The sequence below is a fragment of the Lutjanus erythropterus genome, chromosome 12, assembly GCF_056507025.1.
Source record: "Lutjanus erythropterus isolate fLutEry1 chromosome 12, fLutEry1.hap2, whole genome shotgun sequence".
NCBI classification, from domain to species: domain Eukaryota; kingdom Metazoa; phylum Chordata; class Actinopteri; order Lutjaniformes; family Lutjanidae; genus Lutjanus; species Lutjanus erythropterus.
Genome location: NC_139328.1, coordinates 8,235,855 through 8,249,879, shown reverse-complemented (window position 1 = coordinate 8,249,879; position 14,025 = coordinate 8,235,855). Strand labels below are relative to the sequence as shown.

At 40.7% G+C, this 14,025-nt stretch overlaps 1 long non-coding RNA gene across 3 annotated transcripts in view; it reads left to right on the top strand.

Annotated features, from left to right (window-relative positions):
* Positions 1-14,025, top strand: part of LOC146317547 (uncharacterized) — a 46,313-nt gene that overhangs the window by 16,356 nt on the left and 15,932 nt on the right. For all 3 annotated transcript variants that reach the window (XR_014771701.1, XR_014771703.1, XR_014771702.1), the window contains exon 3: positions 12,757-13,649. This is a non-coding gene — a long non-coding RNA (uncharacterized LOC146317547). The remainder of the gene's footprint in view (positions 1-12,756; positions 13,650-14,025) is intronic.

Below are 14,025 nucleotides of genomic sequence, written 5' to 3'. Positions count from 1 at the left end.
TCACTCAGACGATACTCGTAAAAAGTACATTATCTCTACCAGAGGCTCATTTTAGCCGAGTCTTCGGCTCAACCAAAAAGAATGCAATGCGAGTAGAGAAGTGCTTCACTTGTCATATGAGCAACAACCCACCATGTTTCCAAATGCACACGCGGCATTTTGTGTTTAATAATAAGTCAGTAGAGTTAACAGGTCAAACTTGAAGATGCTGGAGGCTTGCAGATAGTTTTGTTTTAGCAGAGCGACGGTGCAGCTTTGCTAGTGCTTGATTGTTGTTCATATTTTGTAAGGAGCTCTGAGGATGGACTTGGCTGTGTGTGTGTGTGTGTGTGTGTGCGTGTGTGTGTGGGTGTGAAAATGATAGACCGAGCCTGAATTTTGAAATATTGAGGATTTTGTATTTTTTGCATCGATTTTTAAAAATGTGCAGCGCTGTAAATCCTCCCCGTCGTATTCAAACGAAAAAGGGGGCATTAAGAGGGACATTTACTGCCAGTTTTATTTGCGCACAGTGTAAATGTCAGTTTTATATCATTCGTGTATATATCAGAATATATACATAACAGTGTGGGGCTGCAATAGACTGTAGCCTACAGCAACACAGAGTGTAAACGGTGTGATTTGAGCGAGTGAAGTAAGACCTCCATGTTGAATTCCATCATTCCTTTGAAGTATTAACATTTTTTACATTGTACATCACCCCCCATCCTCCTCACACACACACACACGGAGCAGACACACACACACACACCTCTCTCTCTTTCATTCTCATACATTCAGCGTTTTATCCCTTTAAACACTATGATCCTATTTGTCAGGTAGAGTGTGTGGTAGGTGCAGGGGAGGTGGCCGTGTAATCTTTGCTGCGGTTCTTTATCCCGTTAGGAGAGAGCGCGGGCGAGGTTTGGACCTGCTCATGTGGAAAGAGTGTTTGGGTGGCTCTGTCCTTTTCGGCCCTAATGCCTCGACGAGCCACCCCACCCCTCGTCGTCCAAAAATCTCGTGATTATTGTGAGCAGAGTATCAATTTGAATAAAGGTAGCATGTGCATAATTTAGCGACGGCAGCGTTTATAGTCAAAAACGCTTGAAAATACTATAAATTGCGAAAGACACCTATTATAAGCCGATCAGTACGCTGAGATCTTGATTGAAATTAAAATTCCCAATTTTAAGGCTCCTAAGAAATAATCGAAAACAGAAAAACACCCCTCGCTTTAAGGTTGTCAGTACGTTCCCTCCAATTCCTCCTTTAAATAGTCCCAGCGTTAGGAATTAAACAATAAGTACACATTGTTAGCAAGGTCAAATCTTCATGGTTCCACAACCTTGAGGCTCAATATAAAGCTCAGTTATTCAAATTTAGTATGGAGTTCTTTGAGTCGCCCAGATTTTCCCAAGCTTTATATTAGCATATGCAAGGAGCGGGCCTGTGCTGCTGTTTTCTAAAGTGGATGTAAATTATAACCTCAGTATTATACAGGCTGATAGGAGATAAATCTCTGCAGTAATGCATTGCAGCGAATGGGGGGTGGGGTGGAGGTGGGGGGGGGTGTTGTAGAGGGGTTGAAGAGTGTGTGTGCGTGTGTGAGGCACTGTACAATAGCCGGTGGCAGATGGAATACAGACTAGCAAAGCGCTTGCTAATAGTCATGCTAAACTCTCTTTTCACCGGTGTTTGTTTCTTCAGATTTTGCACATTTCCAGAAAAGAAAAGAGAAATTCCGAAAAAGGAGGTGCATCAAAAAAGAGATTTTTAAGACAGTTGGAATTTCGGTGGAATAGTTTTGCAAGCGTGCACACATCGTTTTAAAACAAATATTAACACAGGGAGATTACTAAGTCGAAATTTGCACTTGTGCGGTCCAAAAGGCTGAGGGGCTTCAGGCCTCACGAGCAGAGTGGAGATCTCTTTGGAATCCCTATGCAAACTAGGGCTTGAATAATGAGATGTATTTATGAAGGGCTGGGAAGGGGGTCCCGCTTTTGAAAGCAAGTAGGCCGGAGCCTGAATGGGATGGAAGGAGGAGGGGGGGGAGTCGGACAAGAGGGGGAACCGGGGGGGTGTGTGTAAGAGGGGGTACAGGGGGCCCCCGGCAGCCCAGGCCTCGTCCGAGGCAGCTGTGAAAAGGGGTCCCGTCTTTTTCCCACGCCCAGCAAGACGCGAAACACTGCCGCAGCTCGCTAGGGTCAAGTCCCATCGCTAATATATACACACACATACATACACACGCATGCACACGCAGATAGAGAGGCAGAGATGTGTGTGTAAAAAGTTGTGCAAATTAACAAGCTGTCTGGGAAGCTCTGTGACACGGGGACACCTGCTATTCTCTCCCAGAATGCTTTGCACTCTCCTCAGGGGCCACTGGGCTCGACGGGACAACAATTAGGTCATAACTTCAACTTGAACTTAAAATTTAGTTGAGGATGGAAAAGAGCCTGGACTGTGATTCTTTTTTTCATTTTTCTTTGTTTCTTTTTTTGCTTTTTGTAATAGTTTTCACAGTGTATTCTGTTCTTATTACATTTAAAAATAATCACTTAAAAATAGTGTAATTTCTCAATTATTGAATCATACTAATTGTTTGTTTTTTAATGCTAAGATGAAACAATTTTTGAGATCTTTTTAAAAAACAGCACTTATTAATTCATTTGTTTGTGGTTTATTTGATAGGGACAGATACATTATACTTAGATAAGCTGAAAACAGCCATCTGATGCAAGTATCATAGTGTTTAAAGTGCAGGGTTCAATGTTAATGTTTTTTTTTTGTTTGTTTGTTTGTTTGTTTTCACTTGCCCAGTTGGGTAAGACGTTAAGAAATTTACTTGCCACAGTAAATTTTTACTTGCCTCTGTAAAAATTCTTTATTTATTAGTGGTTTAAATAACAAGAAAGACTGAAAGTGATTTTCATATTTAATCTGTGGAAAATAGTGAAAACTGAACATCCTCGTTTTTGTCAGAGATGACGTCTTTAAATGTCTTGTTTTACCAGTGAAGATATTTATTTTAATATGAAAACAAACATGAAATTTACATATTTGATAGCATTTTCTGCCACTTTTTGCATGAAATCAAAATAGCTTAATAGTTTAATTCTTTTTTACCACTTGCTCGGTCCGGCAAGTGAGTTGCTGGATTTACTTGCCCGACATGGTATTTTACTTGCCCCGGGCAAGAGGGCAATCCTTATTGTTGAGCCTTGATAGTGAATGCTAATATGCAAATCCTGCCCCTTGAAGGGCTTTTATGAAAATGAGGGATTAAAACAGTGAGGTAAAATTATGGTAAACTGAGTAGAACTAAATATCATAAAGCTAAGTACAAACTGAGTGCAGCAAAAAAATAAATAAATAAAATAAAGCACAAATTTAAAGATATAACATTTAAAAACTAGGCATGAATACGTTTGTCGTTAAAAGTGGTCTTAAAAATTTGCAGCAGATTTCAAGTGGTCAGGTAGTGAGTAGGGATGTTATTGATTAATTATTAGTCGCTGTCACGAATTTAACCAATTAAAAATGTAGTCGATAGTCTAGAAATAGCAGTAATTGCACCTCATGCAACAGTATTTTGTTTGGCGGACCAATGTTGATTAAGGAAACTTAAAAGGAGAAAAAACTGTGTTTTGCATTAATTATTATTAAAAGTTAAAAGATTGGCTATTTCTATATATTGTTCTTCATGCCTGCCACTGGGTCAGATTCTCTTAAAATCAGATGAAACAAGCCTTGAGTAGTTTGGTAACCAGGTAAAAAGGAGCAGGAAAAGATTCTTATTCTAATTATTTTTTATGACGGTGGAAATACTACCGCTTTTGTCCACAGGGGCCTCCAAATTCAACAAAATAGAAAAGTTTCTCGCAGTAGCTTTAAAGAAAATGCAAAAAAAAAAATTGCGACCCCAATAGCGAGTTGCAAGACTTTGCTCTTTTCACAGAAAAAAAAAAGCGCCTGAGCAAAAAGATGTTTTACATAATGAAACTTTTTTTGCCATTTGAAGATGCTCTGGTGGATCTGCTCTGTGGTTTCTCAACATATTCATTGAATCTGTTTAAACATTTAAACACAAGCATGTAAAGTCTGTGTTTAAATGTTTTAAATAGACTCTGAACATGACGTTTGCTGAGCTTCAAATCTTATTTTTCAGTAATAATGTGGCAGTGATGGTAGTTTATTTGCTTTTTGTCCTATATGTAGATTCACAGTGCGACATTTTACTTCTGCCATTGTTGATGTGTCCATTCACTCCGTCTGTGGGGACAAACTTGGCCTTGTGCTTGAGCCGAGACCCTAACTGTCAACTTGGCATTGTCTGTGTGCACACACACACACACACACACGACACAAACACATGCACGCACACACACACAGCTTGGCTCAGGGACACACAAAAGAAAAATTTAAACATGAAACGGAGGAGGGTTGGAGGAAGATATGGCAACTGTGGAGGAATGTTTTGGAGCTGAACTCTCAGTGTGACCTTGTGTCCTTCTCTAAATACAGAGAGCAAGGAGCTGAAAAGCAAACGGTGATGTTTCAGACACTGATTGCCATCTCCTTTATCAGCTTCGCAACAATAACTAGCATGAGAGAAAAGGCAAAGAAAGACAAAGCCGTCACGCATTTATTTAATTTATTTGCTTCAACTGTATCTCATTGTTCCACCTTTTGTATTTTGCAGTAATCGCATGTTTAAGAGCAGCGTTTCTCATGCAGCTTTCTGAGACGCTGTCCATGTCAGCAGCTGCTCTTTTTACTGGCTGGTGTCACACCCATTCCTTCCCTCTATCTCCCTCTAGATACTGGCACACCAATCACATCGGTGCAGCACTCTGTTCCCTCCCCGCTCCCCGCCGTAGCTTGCATCAGAGCGGTGTCACACTAATTTGGTTCCCCCTGCCTGCTCTGGCTCCTCGCTTTAATTCCACACTATGAAAGACACGCCTGCTATCTCTTTGAGTATATTAGCGAGCATCCTCTCCTCTCTTTCTCCTCCTTGCACCGACTCCTTCTCCCTCTTTTTCTCCTGCCTCCAGTCCCTCCTTCTCCATCTCTTTCTCCCCTCCTCATTATCATCTCCCCTCCTATTCAGATGAGTTTCAAATAGAGAGGGGGACCCTTCTAATTAGCTCTGTAAAGATGCTTTGTCGCGGTCAGTGTGGCCACCAGTGTGTGCATTAAGAGGGGATGTGTGACAGCTAGTGTTAGCATTGAGAAAGTGTGTATGGGCCCTTAATGAGGTTTGTTAGCTGAGTGTGTATCCTGCTGTTTGAATACACGCTCGGCAGCCTTTGAAGGAGCAGAGATGAGGAGCAGAGAGGAGTCTTTCAGGGTGGCAGCTTGTAGAATGCAGATGATGCATTATGCTCAGTGTGGTTTCCATTTGAACAGCAGATGAGAGGAGAAGAATGCTTTACTTGCGTTGTTGTCCGTGCAAACTGTGCGAGAAATGTACGGGGGTCATCGTGCTCATCAGACGGCGGGGGTGATTTTCCTAGCCTCGGAAACTTGTAGTGACTCCATTAAACGTGGATTAGTTCTCGACAAATGCTAAGAGTACAGAAACAGGTGGTAGAAAGTACTGCTTTCTAGGAAATACTAGTTCAAATTTCATCCTGATAGAAGGTGTGGAAGAAGTTGAACTGCAGCAAAACTTCCCTGAGGAGAAATCTAGTTTAGATAAATAAAGCAATTGAGAAAAAAATTGTTAGAATAGATATTATATTCTAACAAAATATATTACAAAACTAAACATACCAACAAAAAATGCCACTCATTTTGAATTAATTGCAAAAAGTAGAACTGCCCACTTGTTCACAGGTCAAACAAAAAACAAAAATATAAGATACTCCACTATTCATGGGAAAGTGAAGGAATGTCAGTTTTGGTTTTGTATATGATGTCCATTAATTTTTTAAAAAACGACTGTGGTCAGCTGTGAAAAAAGACGTTCAGAATAGCTTCAAAAGAGAACAGACTGAACGATAATTCACCAGGATTTGCAACAGTGACATTTTAAATTGTGTACATTGTGTAAAAAAAAAAAACAGCCTTTCATCACTTTGGACCCCCGTTAAGAAACGAACAATGACAATTTTTCAACTGAAAGCCAGAAAAATAAATTGCCAGGTGGATATACCTTTGGTTGTTGTTGAAATCACATCTTTGTGTAGAACAGATTTTGTCTAGCAGTGAAATACCTTCAAACTAATCAAGATTGTCTCTATTTCAACTGAACAAATGATCAAAATGATTAAACAAACTTGTATTTATTGACATGTTGATGTCGTAGCTGCATCTGAGCTGGTTAAAAAAAGGGTCAAAAGCGATCTTAGACATTCAGACTAAATATCAACTAGTTTTCAACTAGAAATCAGAGTTGGTGCTCACAGGGTAGCGACACAATGGTAAAATAATAAAAACAACATCATTCCTTTCTTTTATGGCCCAAACTTGTTTGTGGTTTCAGTATTTAACTGCACAAAAATGGTAGTAACATAGTAACTGAACTACTTGAATCACTATGTAAATATGAATGTAGTTGAACTACCAGCAAATTACTGCAAAATGTAGTTTAACTACAAGATTTATCACATGTAGTTCACTACTCTCCAACACTAAAACTCAGCTAAGTTTTCTGATGAACGGTGCAGAGAGTCTGATTCAGTTCATGTAAAAAGACAAAAAAAAAAAAAAAAAAAAGTCGAAGATGGACTGTCATTATTGTGCAGCTTAAGTATTAGGAAATTTTCAGTTTTCAGGATCTTGTAAATTCTCATCTCACCTTCCCACTCCAAGTGAAAGTCCCTCTCTAGAGCCAGCGTTTGGTTTGTCCGTTCTGGGCTACTGTACAAACATGGCGGTGCAACATGGTGACCTCCATGCAAGACCCACTCCCTCTGTAGATACAAATGGTTCATTCTAAGGTACCAGAAACACAACTGTTCTTATTTTCAGGTGATTTTGCAGTAATGAAAACATTTTTATGAATATCACATCCCATTTCTGCCATATTCTGTTCACAAATCCTTTATCTTACATCTTATTTCTTACACACTGGACGTTTACTGCTTGTTCCAGAGGTTTATTTTCTTTTTAAAGTCTAAAAAATGAGGTCTCTCATGTTGTACATAAGAACAGCAGAGATGATTGTTAAAATAACCAACTGAGCAGTAAGACGAATGTAAAATGTAGACAAAATGCAGAGGAGCGGTGGTGCTGGTGGTGGTGGAGGAGGAGGAGGAAGGAGGGAGATTAGAGATGGCTGGGAGCAGATGAGAGCCAGAGGTGGAGGGTAGATGGAAAGAGAGAGAGAGAAAAAAAAAAAGATCGGTTGGGAAATGAGGGATTGTATGGAGCCAAAAGAGCCGACCTGCTGGGCCTGCCTGCTGCCTCAGAGATTGTAAACTGTCACTCAGGATGCAGACAGACAAGCAAGACAGACATCATTTGCCCATATTACCCTCCACTGCTGAAACTGTCGCCCATGCATCCCCCTTCTGCTCCCCTTCTTTCGCCGTCCTTCACTCCATTTCGATCTTTTTCTTTTCTTTTTCGCTCGTGCACATGCATGTATATGAACTCCCTAATCTATTTCCTCTGTCTTCCTCCTCCGCTACTTTCTTCCTTTCTCTCCCGGTCTCTCTTTTTTCCGTTGATGAAATGAGTCAGCTTGCAGTATACTCTCCCCTCTCATTGTTCGATGGTTCGTTGCCTCTCCATAGGAGGTAGAGAGTGTTTGGGCTCTTTCCCCTGTTTTACCAGTTTACCAGTGTAATCCTTTACACCGGCACAATGAGCTCTCACTCCAGCCACAGGATTCTATTAGACTCCCAGAGAGACACAGGATCTCCATAAACATTTTCCGGCCCCCCCTTCGCCATCTATACCGCCTCGTGGCCTCAAACACAGCCAAACTGATAGCTTCCTTTATACATTTAAAGCAGAACCCCCCTTTTTGTTTAGCCAGAGGAGATTTTACCTGTCTAGAAATGGAAGGTAGAATAAAAGCTTATACACTTGCATTACCAACGGCTTGTTAACGCTGTCAGCTTCACTCCCAAACCGACTCCCAAAACAGCGTTCCTTTACAACCACCGAGCATATAACAAGCAAGCGTGAACAAGCAAATGCTTGTTATTCGGTCTTTGGAGGAACGCAAAAGATGTTTAAAAAATGCTGAAGTCATTGGAGGATGTGATTCCTGCTCTCTGCTGCAAACATGATGCCATTAAAGTCTGCAGATAAACTCCCCGATCTGTCATCTCGTGCACGTATGCTGCGCATCAAAGTCACAAGTGTGAAACCCTTGAAACGTACAAAAGTAGTTTTGGTATTTCGTTTAAAGTGGAGGAAAGGATGTACATGATTATACGGCAACAACAGTATGAAAATGCTGATGCTTCTGCAAATTGTAGCTAAAATATGTCGACCCTCTCATCCCTACTCGTCTATTGAAAACATGCAAAACGTTTTATGTATTTATTTGCCTGTTTAGGTTAGTGGCAGTGTAAGCCACAAAACTTGGGGAAGAGAGAGGAGTATGACATGCAAAAAAGATCGCTGATTGAGTTATACAGCATGTGCTCTCAGTAATGTGTGTTATTTACTGTTATTTTTGTTTAGACATGTACCATCACAGTAATTACTGACTGTTAATATATAACAACAGATCACTGGTGTCACTGCATTACATTTACAGTGTAGACAAGGGATGCATGATGTTGGATTTATGCCGATTTTCCGGCACATTTTGGCCGATTGCCGACATGTGCACATCATTCTTTTTCCACCTAATTGCAGAGAACATCAGATTTTTCCTGTAATGGATCGTTCTGCTTGGTCTTATCGTGATGGCTGATGGCAGATGCTGACATGAAATACAACGCTTTTCAAAATAAAATGCAATAATTTTCAAAAGAAAATACAGTGATTTCCAAAATAAAATAAAATGCTTTTTAAAATATAAACCGAGAAATCATTGCAAATAGCAGCTTAGCTGTCCTCATTCCATTTTAAAGCCTTTATTGGCCAATACAGATAATATCATGCACCCTTATTGTAGACCACAATACGTCAGGGACCCCCACAATAGATGCACATTTGACCACAGACCCCCACTTAAAGAGGACTTTGTCTAAAGGAATCCCCTCTGAGTAATTTTTAGGTTTGAAGGTAATAAAGTCTTCACAGTCAATCAGTGATCAAACTGGGATCAGTATGACATCAGTTAAACAGCCAATGTTATTTCTTCCCTTGTTGTTCCAACAAAAATGTCATGAAAGTTAAAATATTCTATTCCTTATTTTGCTGGAGACCCCCTACAACACACTCAAGAACCCTGGACAAGTTCTGACTTTCTCAAGTTTCATATGAGGATTGTTTAAAAGAATAAACTATTTATGTGGCGTGTTGATGTGGTTGAACTGTAGTCTGCACTGTTCGTTTTAACCTTTTACTGAAAAACTTTACTGTACAAACAACATGGCGGCAAAACACATTAAAGATAAGAGTGACAAGCAACAGCGGTCTCCATCTGAGTGAACTAGCGAGCTCAGAAAACTTGTTCCATCTGTTAACCAATCAGAAGCTGGAGTTGACAGTATAGTAAAACTGAAGAACTGTAGTAAATTAGACTCTAAATATAAATTGCTATAAATATTTATCTATTTGGTTCTTACATTGTCTTAATAATGCCTTAGTGCTGATTCATGCGGTTGATTAACCATCTGTATTTTATTTTAATTATTTATTTGATACATGACTGTAAATATGCCACTTTAAGCATAATGGCCAATTTTCAACTCTTATTTTCGTGGCCAAATTTTGAATTAGCCAATAAAACACAATAAAATCAACAACATGTAAAATCAAGCCAGGAGGAAGCAGATGAAACATAAGATATAGATGAACCATATGTGCTGTACAGGCTGATGATGAGACGTCTCTACTCGTCGTCCTTTTAAAATATTTAAAGCCGCAGGATTCTCGGTGCTGACGTGTTTGTCGATGTGTCTCTGTTTTGTTCCTCAAGTCCAAAGCCATGGGTCACAGGCCTCCTTTCCCCTCCCCTCCTCCTCTGCCTCCTCATACACAAACATATCCCTCTATCTCCCGTCCATCCGTCCGTCTCTCTCCTCCTGCCCCCCCTCCCCATCCATCCCTCCATCTCCTCCCATCTTGATAATGCAGCTCTTTTCTTTCTCCTCGGGTGGAGGGCTGCCCTGAACCAACATTGTCCCCTACGCCGGCTCTAGTGGGGGGCCCTATTGTGTGTGAAGGAATGGAGAGTTAACACCCATGTCTGAACCCTCTCAATGGGGGCATTGTGTCTGAATCTTCCTCCGGCTCACCCAATCTCACCCCACGTCACTCCCCTGCACAGGCCAAGCCAGGGGCTACTCCGGGTGTCCCCTCCCTCCCATTATATGATGAAAACATGCACATAACAGCGAACTCAAATTCACAAACAAACCATCAGCACAACTGACCGCTTTAACCCGCCACTTTCTGTGTCTTATTAATTTTCCAGCAAACCAAAGACATATTGAGCTGAGCTGAATATGTCTTCGCTGCCGGTTTTGACAGAAATGGGGGCCAGTGGGTGAACGGTTACTGAAGGAGGCCCCTGCAATTCGTTTTTTTCTTATAGAAAAGAACAAAGCGACGCATAAAGGACCATATTGTATTAGCATGATAACAGGATTCAGAATGCTTTCAAACTATTTGCAGTGAAGGAATCCATGCAAATTATTCGTTTAGTATCAGAAACCATTATGATGCTCATTAGTGCTGACAAATAGACAACGCCATCGCCATATGAACTTGAGGAATGAATCCATTGCAAAAGACTGCCTGAAACATGATGAAAGGGGAAAATCATGTTATTTACAGGGTTTTGACAGGTGCTGGAAATCCTTGAAAACACTTGCAATGTTTGCAAGGTATGAAATGTGCTTGGATTTTGGATAAAGTGGTTAAAACTGCTTGAAATTGCAATTGCATTACATTATAGTAAATTGTTACCTGACTGAACAGTTTGCTTTTTGACAAAGTTGGATATTAGCTCTGCCAGGTTGTATAGTCTACTTACAAATGGGTGACATTTTAAAACATGAAATTTTGTCATGTTTTCCTTAAATTTGTCACCCTTCTGTAGCATGCATAGAGTCCTCCTCCTATTCCTCTTGTTATGACCTGGCTCCAAGTGGCCACAACAAATTGGAGACAAACCGTGATAACGTTTAACGAGCACATTTAATCAAATTAACCAAATGAAAAAGCCTAATTTAAATATTTACCTTACTGGGTGTGGGAATCGGTGGAGTCAGTGGTGTGTGGTGTGGTGAGTGCGGGTGTTGTAGAGATAACTAAAACCAGAAAACCAAAACTCTCTGGAAGAGCAGAGAGAGAAGTTGGAGCCAGGCGGGACCCTGCAGTGCCACAGGTGTTCCCAATCATCTGATTCCCCTCTGCCAGATGACGGGGGTCATCACACCATCATGACACATAATTTTGGTAGTTTGTAGCACAATAACACCTGATTTAATATGAATTATTCATTTGGAGTATATGTATATGAATATGTAATTTACCACAGCTGTAAGATGCTGGAAAAGCATGAAAATTCTTGTGTGTTTGACTTTTGAAAAGGTGTAGGAAGCCTGTGTTGACCTGTCAGATGGAGCCCTGGATACATGGGCCATGAATTCACACTAGGAAATTAAATCTTACAGTTCTAATGTCTTATTTAAATGAATGATCTGTTTAACTGGTTGGGTATTCGTGTGCATTGCATGTTTGAAATTATTTATTTAATTTCTTTATTCAGTGGACATAGGCTGTTGAGATTTACCGGAATTTGCATATGTTAGTCAGGAAAGCGCAAACAATGCGATATCTTGCTCATTATTATTATTGGGGGAAAAAGTTAACTCCATGATAACCTCAGGAAACTTTAAAATGTTTGCATCGACCTCAAGCAATCACAGATTAAATGCACTGATTTTACCTTCAACTGAAGGATATTTCTATATACTTATTTATCTTTATTCTAGAATTTCAACTTCCAATGCAAAAAGATTTTTTTCAGTTTCTGATTTTCCAGTATCCTCCAGTAAAAGGGGAGGTGGTGGTGGGCTTCAGACAGTTACTTTGGCACTTATTTCAGCTAAAAATAAGAAGAGAGTGAGATGAAAAGTACAGTACGAGGATGTGAAAGTATTTAACAACTGTATTGCCAGTGAATATTAAGTGAGAAAATAGAACATTTGCACAATGTAACAAGACATGGGAACTATATAGCTTGTGTGCACACTTCAGTATTTATTTATTGCAAAGCATATCATCATCAAAATGTTAATGCACATCACAAATTTTCCTGATCACTGTTTTATTTGTGCCAGTCATAAGACATGCTCAAGATGGCTAAACATAACGAGTTTCAGTAATAATTCCGAACAGTGAAGGTTATGTGTGATGGTTTTAACCTGAATGATTTTGGTAAGGCATTTAAGAATATGAACAGAGATGGATGCGTCTGTGTTTCATACAGTATGCTGAGCATTTTTATTTGTTTCTGTATAGCAGCGAGCGCCTTGGGGCAGGTTACAAAAGAGCAAGTTGGCGTTTTCTTCCCACATATTTTTAATCAAAGTGTTAGTGTTTACATTTGCATTTGCATTGAGCAGAGGGATGCTGAATGCCAAAGGTGAGATTTTGAAAAACACTCTATTTTCCCTTTTTTTTCAGATGGAAACAAGGGTGGGTGGTTAGAAGGCTGGATAAAGGCTGGTAGATGACTGAACTCAGAGACCCGGCGCAGCTCATCATCATTGCCACGGGCTCTCGTCTTCCTCCTCTCCTCCTGTGGCCCCGTACCTCCATCCAGGGGTCCAGCAGAGCCAGCGAAGCCCAGGCGGGGAGCTAGTGAGTGGGCCGGGAAGGATGGAGAAAGTCCCCGAAGGCTTGAAGCACCTCTGGAGCTACCGGCATGCAGGAGAAATCAATACGAAACACAGAGCCTGCACAGCTCTGAGTGGGGTTTCCTGTGTTAGTCTGTGGCCTAGGGGCCCGCAGACCTCCAAAGGACAGGCCCTGCGTGGCCCTCTCAGCTGCAGCCCCGGCTCCTCAGACTGGACCTCAGTCCCGATCTCCGCTGGCTGTGTGTGGTTCTGCTGAAGGGGATCTCTCCCCAAATAATACCCAGTACGCAGAATGTTGAGAGAGCGCCGAGAGGGATCTTCCTTTCTCTTGATTTTTCCTTCCTTCATCAGATTGACATATCCCCCACCTTCTGCCTCTGGCTGTTTAAAAACCAGTTTGGGAGTTCTGCTTTTGACTCACTCTCCATCCTCAACTCGCCCATTGTTTATTCCCCAACCAGTTTTTACATTTGACAAAGAGACAGTACGATCTTTATTTTCTCTTCGGCTTGCCGTTACTATGGTGAGCTGTAGACATGTGTCTGTTAAAACCAGAAGCACTGGCACATGAAGTGTGATCGTCCTTTTTTCCCCTCCTCCATGATGTCTGTTATCCAATTCCAGACTGTTTAAAAAAAAAACCCTGACTAAACAGCTGAAGAGGGCAGAAGATCACAGAGCAGAGAGACCTTCCTACCTTGTAGTGGAGATGGTAAAAAGGCAAGTATCTCTCTTCAGCACTCCACATTTTCCACTCTGAACGGCTCTCAACGTGCTCTCATTACCTCACACGTCGCCTAAAATAGTGTGTGCGTGTTACTGTAACTTGGCACCCTGTTTGGCTCAGAAAGGATCATTTTAGGATGTAAAAGATGTGTCAGTCACACTTTATTTTACAGTACACTAATCAGACATAACAAGCTGTACTTTGTATTAAATTAGACAAAAACCTGATTTAATACGTTCTTCATTGGACAGTATAAAACCCTTTATTATATCCCTATTAGGGGGTAATTAGGGACACATTTTAACAGAACTTTACTGTAAAGTGTAATCACGTCTTGACCTATGACTTCTGACTTCTTTGATCAATTCA